Source organism: Lepisosteus platostomus, unplaced genomic scaffold (assembly GCF_059453375.1).
Source record: "Lepisosteus platostomus isolate fLepPlt1 unplaced genomic scaffold, fLepPlt1.hap1 Scaffold_63_H1, whole genome shotgun sequence".
NCBI classification, from domain to species: domain Eukaryota; kingdom Metazoa; phylum Chordata; class Actinopteri; order Semionotiformes; family Lepisosteidae; genus Lepisosteus; species Lepisosteus platostomus.
The window spans coordinates 481,581-489,716 of record NW_028291678.1 but is presented as its reverse complement, the minus strand read 5'-3'; the positions used below and the strand labels follow the sequence as shown (position 1 = coordinate 489,716).

The following is an 8,136-nucleotide window of genomic DNA, read 5'->3' as shown; positions in this document are numbered from 1 at the left end:
GTCCCTTTTTGAACCTGCCAGAAGCATTCTTTCAATGTAACAGATTTACTCCGGGGAAAGGCAGCATGACATTGAGAGTAGCTCAAGCTTTCAGCACCCGTATCGGACTGCATGTATGCAGACACCGCTCAGAATCCCCTGTAAGATTCTCCTTCAATTCCGTTTTGCTCTTTCAAAAGGCTTCGCTTTGCTAGTCACAATCCAAGGCTCATGACAGCATTTGGAACCAATCGGCACTGCGTTGGCCGGGAATCGAACCCGGGTCAACTGCTTGGAAGGCAGCTATGCTCACCACTATACCACCAACGCACGCCCACAGGCGCCCTGCAGGACACCACCAGAGAATGCTCACGATTTCGGAAGCTGTCTCCGGGACGTGCTGATTCCACACATCCTGAATAAATCATGATATTGTTAGTTGCTGTAGCTAGACGTTCAAATGAGTTTCATGGCCAGATGGACTGTTTCCTCCAGCGGTATAGTATTGCAGTGAGACAGCACGATGCCTGCAAGACTATGTCACGCTAAACGCCACAGATTGTGTTTGTCCGTTCGTGTCAGTCGTCCTGCAGCCACGGGAAGTGGGACACAAACATGCTGCAATGCTTTCAAGACGTTAGGATTTGTTTGTGTAACATCCGAGAAGAGTACTTGTGGCTTGAATGTGAACTGTACGTGCCCGCCCCCTTTCCTCTGTAGTGCATGAGTTCCTCCCGGCACGCCCTTCGTCATTGTTCTGTCATCTTGTATTTAAAGGGTTGTATTTCTGCTGCTGAAAATAAGCAACGGTTTTCTCACAACGCCCTTTGTTCCCAACGGAGCCCTTGTCTGTCATGAAATTCTTCAAAACCTCAAGCTAGAAGAAGAAGACGACAAATATGAAGCGTTACCGCAACGACATGCCATGAGACGATCGATAACGATTTCCATAGGATCCCCGCGGTTGCCTGGCAACCGTCAGCTTTGCGCAGTGGCAGTATCGTAGCCTGTGAGGTTTAGCCGAGGCGCGATTATTGCTAGTTGAAAACTTTTCCCAATACCCCGCTTCCGCCGGTTTGCAATACAATCGGCGAAAGCAATTTTTGACAGTCTCGTCAGAGACTGAGCAAGGTGTTTAAAGACAGATTTGGTCATGGTGACATCATGGTAGAAAGAAACGAGCTTGTTACGTCTCAACAGAAACGCTCTTTAGCTCTTTCAGCGTTATGCAGAGAACAGCGTCTGTCGAGATCACTTTTGAGTCAGCGCGAAACGCCGTGTGCTGTCAGTTTGATTTCATATTGCTCGTAGCGGCGCCCGGCTTTTGTCTGTCAAACGTTAGGTTGCGCTTCTTCATGCTGCATCGTCGGCATGAGTGGAGCTTTTTAAACGTCTGTACTTACTGCGCCCCATAAGAAATGGTTTGTCCCCGTTCAAAAGAGATTGTGCGATGTCCTGCAGCGTTCGCAAAGCAAACCTTTGACAGTTTGAAAAGAGGAATTTATTCTGCTTCCTGTGCGTGCAGTAGTTACAAAGTTGAACGTCTTTACACGATGTGCTGCAGTTTTCAGTGGGCGGGCTTTGTCAGATGGCTTGGAAAAACGCACTGAGACATCATGAGCAGTGTCCGGCATGTTTTCTGTGTATAGCTGTCTTTTAACGCATACAGAATTCATTCGAAATCATTGATTTCTCCTATTAACAAGGGTCCCTTTTTGAACCTGCCAGAAGCATTCTTTCAATGTAACAGATTTACTCCGGGGAAAGGCAGCATGACATTGAGAGTAGCTCAAGCTTTCAGCACCCGTATCGGACTGCGTGTATGCAGACACCGCTCAGAATCCCCTGTAAGATTCTCCTTCAATTCCGTTTTGCTCTTTCAAAAGGCTTCGCTTTGCTAGTCACAATCCAAGGCTCATGACAGCATTTGGAACCAATCGGCACTGCGTTGGCCGGGAATCGAACCCGGGTCAACTGCTTGGAAGGCAGCTATGCTCACCACTATACCACCAACGCACGCCCACAGGCGCCCTGCAGGACACCACCAGAGAATGCTCACGATTTCGGAAGCTGTCTCCGGGACGTGCTGATTCCACACATCCTGAATAAATCATGATATTGTTAGTTGCTGTAGCTAGACGTTCAAATGAGTTTCATGGCCAGATGGACTGTTTCCTCCAGCGGTATAGTATTGCAGTGAGACAGCACGATGCCTGCAAGACTATGTCACGCTAAACGCCACAGATTGTGTTTGTCCGTTCGTGTCAGTCGTCCTGCAGCCACGGGAAGTGGGACACAAACATGCTGCAATGCTTTCAAGACGTTAGGATTTGTTTGTGTAACATCCGAGAAGAGTACTTGTGGCTTGAATGTGAACTGTACGTGCCCGCCCCCTTTCCTCTGTAGTGCATGAGTTCCTCCCGGCACGCCCTTCGTCATTGTTCTGTCATCTTGTATTTAAAGGCTTGTATTTCTGCTGCTGAAAATAAGCAACGGTTTTCTCACAACGCCCTTTGTTCCCAACGGAGCCCTTGTCTGTCATGAAATTCTTCAAAACCTCAAGCTAGAAGAAGAAGACGACAAATATGAAGCGTTACCGCAACGACATGCCATGAGACGATCGATAACGATTTCCATAGGATCCCCGCGGTTGCCTGGCAACCGTCAGCTTTGCGCAGTGGCAGTATCGTAGCCTGTGAGGTTTAGCCGAGGCGCGATTATTGCTAGTTGAAAACTTTTCCCAATACCCCGCTTCCGCCGGTTTGCAATACAATCGGCGAAAGCAATTTTTGACAGTCTCGTCAGAGACTGAGCAAGGTGTTTAAAGACAGATTTGGTCATGGTGACATCATGGTAGAAAGAAACGAGCTTGTTACGTCTCAACAGAAACGCTCTTTAGCTCTTTCAGCGTTATGCAGAGAACAGCGTCTGTCGAGATCACTTTTGAGTCAGCGCGAAACGCCGTGTGCTGTCAGTTTGATTTCATATTGCTCGTAGCGGCGCCCGGCTTTTGTCTGTCAAACGTTAGGTTGCGCTTCTTCATGCTGCATCGTCGGCATGAGTGGAGCTTTTTAAACGTCTGTACTTACTGCGCCCCATAAGAAATGGTTTGTCCCCGTTCAAAAGAGATTGTGCGATGTCCTGCAGCGTTCGCAAAGCAAACCTTTGACAGTTTGAAAAGAGGAATTTATTCTGCTTCCTGTGCGTGCAGTAGTTACAAAGTTGAACGTCTTTACACGATGTGCTGCAGTTTTCAGTGGGCGGGCTTTGTCAGATGGCTTGGAAAAACGCACTGAGACATCATGAGCAGTGTCCGGCATGTTTTCTGTGTATAGCTGTCTTTTAACGCATACAGAATTCATTCGAAATCATTGATTTCTCCTATTAACAAGGGTCCCTTTTTGAACCTGCCAGAAGCATTCTTTCAATGTAACAGATTTACTCCGGGGAAAGGCAGCATGACATTGAGAGTAGCTCAAGCTTTCAGCACCCGTATCGGACTGCGTGTATGCAGACACCGCTCAGAATCCCCTGTAAGATTCTCCTTCAATTCCGTTTTGCTCTTTCAAAAGGCTTCGCTTTGCTAGTCACAATCCAAGGCTCATGACAGCATTTGGAACCAATCGGCACTGCGTTGGCCGGGAATCGAACCCGGGTCAACTGCTTGGAAGGCAGCTATGCTCACCACTATACCACCAACGCACGCCCACAGGCGCCCTGCAGGACACCACCAGAGAATGCTCACGATTTCGGAAGCTGTCTCCGGGACGTGCTGATTCCACACATCCTGAATAAATCATGATATTGTTAGTTGCTGTAGCTAGACGTTCAAATGAGTTTCATGGCCAGATGGACTGTTTCCTCCAGCGGTATAGTATTGCAGTGAGACAGCACGATGCCTGCAAGACTATGTCACGCTAAACGCCACAGATTGTGTTTGTCCGTTCGTGTCAGTCGTCCTGCAGCCACGGGAAGTGGGACACAAACATGCTGCAATGCTTTCAAGACGTTAGGATTTGTTTGTGTAACATCCGAGAAGAGTACTTGTGGCTTGAATGTGAACTGTACGTGCCCGCCCCCTTTCCTCTGTAGTGCATGAGTTCCTCCCGGCACGCCCTTCGTCATTGTTCTGTCATCTTGTATTTAAAGGGTTGTATTTCTGCTGCTGAAAATAAGCAACGGTTTTCTCACAACGCCCTTTGTTCCCAACGGAGCCCTTGTCTGTCATGAAATTCTTCAAAACCTCAAGCTAGAAGAAGAAGACGACAAATATGAAGCGTTACCGCAACGACATGCCATGAGACGATCGATAACGATTTCCATAGGATCCCCGCGGTTGCCTGGCAACCGTCAGCTTTGCGCAGTGGCAGTATCGTAGCCTGTGAGGTTTAGCCGAGGCGCGATTATTGCTAGTTGAAAACTTTTCCCAATACCCCGCTTCCGCCGGTTTGCAATACAATCGGCGAAAGCAATTTTTGACAGTCTCATAAGTCTTATGAGAGGAAAGGCAAAAACTACAGGGAAGTCCTGCCCAGGCCAGCACTCCCACGGTCTCCCAACTACAGGAGCAGTGCTCCAAGCAGCTGCTTGACCCGCCAGGTAAAGCACACCCCCTTTTCATCCCTGAAGAAGAGTGGATCTCCCTGTCCGGTAATGAATGGGAGTCCTTTCTGTGCACCCTGGTACCTCAGGGGGTCCAGGACTACCACCCCATGGTGGTGGGAGGGGGTCCAGGTGGCAGAAGTGCAGGTTGATGATGTAATTCTTAGCCTCAGCTCTGAGAAGTCCATAATCAGTGAAGGTCTGTTCGAGGACCTGTCGCGAAGCTGTCAGGTGACCCTGGTGACGCAGTCACAGGTTCTGTGGTGGGCACCCCCATCTCATAGGTCCATTTGGAGCAAAGGAAGCTGTGTAGCTTCCATCTCCATCGGAAAAAGGAAGTTTGCTCACTACTTCCTATTGGAAGTACCTATTGGTTCGACTGGGCGCCCAGCTGGACACAGTAAACAGTGTGCTGTGGACACGGGTGGACCCAGATGCCCACTCTCTAAGCGGTGACCCCGAGAACATTCGGTCAGGTCAGACGATTCCTCAGGCCTGCCAGGTAGTAAACGAATCGGACCTGATCGTTCCTGTGTCAACAGCAGGGTTTCCAGTACGCCTTGTCCTAAAGAAGGGACAGAGAATGGACGCTGAGATGGTTTTCTTCCAACCATCAGCTCAGTTTATCAGACTGAACCTAGCAGTCTGTTGTACCCCCAGACTGGAACGGAATGGCCGAGCCACCTGCCTGTTGGTGCAGAACATAGCAAAACAAGATGTCAAAATCCCTGCTCGCACTGACATGGGACTGGTAATTGACAATGGTTTCTATGATTTCGAACTGGCCATCCCAGTACTGGGGCAGCTCCCTGGTCCCTTGGCCAGGGAGGGGGGAACCGAGCAGGTGTACTACACCTACCCCCGGCGGATGATTGCAATTATGCCAATAGAGGGATTCTGCAACCAGGAGGTGTGCAGGGTGGACCTTAGCGATAAGGATGAGATGGTTGTGTACACAGTACACGCAGGTGTTCCGATGGACCACTCAGCCGAGAGTACGACCCGGGATACCGCCATGCCGTCAAAAGCGGGGTTCCTAGAGCAGGTACAGGAACAGGTTGGCAAGGCAGATGCCCTGGAAACGGAAAGCCAGCGTCAGCAGCTGCGTCAGAATTTCCAGGATTTCCGGGAAGTGTTTGCACGGGACGCCTATGACTGCGGGGTGACGGATTTGAACACAGTGCGCATTCCAACGGCCCCTGGCGCCCGCCCAACCTATGTCAGGCAGTATCGCATTCCCCTCACGGCATACGAGTCCATAAAGCAGACGTTGGATGCTCTACTAGAGCGTCAGATCATAAGGGAGTGTAACTCCACTTATAACTCCCCACTGTGGCCGGTGCTGAAACCCAATGGTAAATGGCGTCTGACCATTGACTACCGGCAGCTGAATAAACAGGTTCCTTTGTCACGATGGCCAATGATCTACCTAGATCAGGAGTTAGCCAAGGTGACAACAGCGAAATATTTCACCACAGTGGATGTGGCCAATGGGTTCTGGACCCTTAAGGTAGAACCAACAGACCAGTACAAACTGGCCTTTTCCTTTGGAAACAGGCAGTTCACCTGGAATCGATGCCCCTTTGGGTATTCCAACTCCCCAGCGGAGTTCAACATATTTCTGCACCAAGCCATGAGTGATGCAGCCGCCAGGGGCAACCTGGTCTATGTGGACGATATTCTGATGAGGAGTCAGACCTGGGAAGAACACATGGCCGAGATCAGGCATGTGTTGACCCAGCTCTCCTGTGCAGGGGCCAAACTGTCCCTGGCTAAGGGACAGTGGTGTAGGACCCAAGTGGAGTACGTGGGACTGTTGGTTGGAGCCCAAGGCATACAGCCACAGTCCAGCAGAGTCCAAGCTATCCAGAATATGAAGTCGCCCACTAACCTGTCTGAACTGCGCAGCTTTCTGGGAGTATGTAATTATTCCCAGCAGTTCATTGAGGATTACGCTGAAATAGCAAGGCCCCTCCACAAGCTGTTGCAGAAAGACGTGCCCTTTGAGTGGGGGCCTTCCCCAGAACAGGCTGTGATGGAGCTGAAGCGCAGACTCGGTAGTGCGCCGAGCTTGGCCTACCCTGACAAAAATAAGGTCTTCTACCTTGAAGCAGGGTTCTCAGAGCACTGCCTTGGGGCTGCTCTGAGTCAGGAATATAACCAAGAGCGAAGGGTGGTGGCATATGCCAGTCGAGCCCTGAGCCCAGTGGAGCAAAAGTTCTTGGACTGCGAGAAGGCCCTGTTGTCTACGGTCTGGTCGGTAGAACACTTCCCTAGTTATGTTGGGGGACAAAAGATCATCATCGAAACCTGCCACCAACCTGTGACATTCCTGCATAGCCAGAGACTGAAAGCGGGCAGGGTGTCAAATAGCAGGATTGTGGCATGAATGATGGCCCTACAAGGCTATGAGATAGAGGTACGTTATGCACAGAGCAAGAAAATGTACCTGGGACAGGGCCTGGCTTTGGGCCAAGTGTGTCACGGCTGTGACACTGACATGGAAGCTCCAGAAACAATTCCCGCTGCTGAGCTACCGAACAATCATCGGTACTACGATGAGAACGTGGGCCAGGGCTTACCCATGGCCTATGTTGACGGTTGCTCTTTTCGCCACGAACAGCAGGTGCTAGCAGGGGTAGGAGTAGTCTGGCAAGACAATACTCCCTGTGGGCCGACCCGCTATAAGCTAGGACCAAAGACTAGTCAGTATGCGGAAGTAGCTGGGGTGCTGATCACCCTCCAGCAGGCCCTGACACATGGCCTTAAACAGTTTGTCATCTGTAGTGACTCGAACTACGCCCGACATAGCTTCGTGTCTCACGTTCCGTATTGGAAGGGTAACGGCATGAAAAATGCCCGGGGCAAGGAAGTAAAGAACAAAGAGTTGTTCCTGGCCAGTGACAAGCTCACGACCGAGGCTGGAATGATGGTTTACTGGAGGAAGGTGAAGGGACACTCCCAGGTGAAGGGACCCGACAAAGACGGGAATGATGAGGCCGACCGGTTGGCCAAATCTGGCGCCTTAGAGGGTGAACCCTGGCAGTTCCAGCAGGAATGGCTACCCCCAGAATTCGTGGCTGAGGTCAAGGCGGTCACCCGAAGCAGGGCTAGACAGGATGTCGGAGCTGACCCTCAATCTGTAGTGCTTGGGTCACAGGGTTTTAACACCGATCTTGCGGAAATGCAGAAACAGGACCCAGCAATTGGGCAAATGTATCAGCATATCGCTGACCCAGTGCGTCAACCTCTTTCGGAGCAGGTGCTGAGCCAGTCTCTGGAGCTGAAGGAGCTGGCAGAGGTGAAAGACAACCTAAAAATTATAAAGGGGTTGTTGGTTTGTGTACCAGTTGCACAAGGTGTCCCAAAGTGGGTAGTTCCCCACTGTCATCGGGGGGTCATGATCCAACATGCTCATGACGAACCCTGTGGGGGTCACCGGGGAATCAAGGCTACATACGACACTATCCAGCAGGTGGCATTCTGGACTCACATGGGCCAAGACATCGCCGCGTATGTAAAGGGGTGTCTGACGTGTAGCCAGTTCCAACCATC

General features: G+C 50.6%; 5 non-coding genes and 1 pseudogene across 5 annotated transcripts; 3 read left to right on the top strand and 3 right to left on the bottom strand.

Annotated features, from left to right (window-relative positions):
* Nucleotides 1-237: 237 nt before the first annotated feature.
* trnag-ucc (transfer RNA glycine (anticodon UCC)) lies at nucleotides 238-309 on the bottom strand. The gene has a single exon. It is a non-coding gene; the product is annotated as a tRNA-Gly (tRNA).
* A 650-nt stretch (nucleotides 310-959) lies between these two features.
* Nucleotides 960-1,101, top strand: LOC148632346 (U4 spliceosomal RNA). The gene has a single exon (XR_015934392.1). It is a non-coding gene; the product is annotated as a U4 spliceosomal RNA (small nuclear RNA).
* An 822-nt stretch (nucleotides 1,102-1,923) lies between these two features.
* On the bottom strand, nucleotides 1,924-1,995 carry trnag-ucc (transfer RNA glycine (anticodon UCC)). The gene has a single exon. It is a non-coding gene; the product is annotated as a tRNA-Gly (tRNA).
* A 650-nt stretch (nucleotides 1,996-2,645) lies between these two features.
* Nucleotides 2,646-2,787, top strand: LOC148632344 (U4 spliceosomal RNA). Its single transcript, XR_015934391.1, has one exon. It is a non-coding gene; the product is annotated as a U4 spliceosomal RNA (small nuclear RNA).
* An 822-nt stretch (nucleotides 2,788-3,609) lies between these two features.
* Nucleotides 3,610-3,681, bottom strand: trnag-ucc (transfer RNA glycine (anticodon UCC)). The gene has a single exon. It is a non-coding gene; the product is annotated as a tRNA-Gly (tRNA).
* Nucleotides 3,682-4,331: 650 nt separating this feature from the next.
* LOC148632342 (U4 spliceosomal RNA) lies at nucleotides 4,332-4,480 on the top strand (annotated as a pseudogene).
* Nucleotides 4,481-8,136: the final 3,656 nt, after the last annotated feature.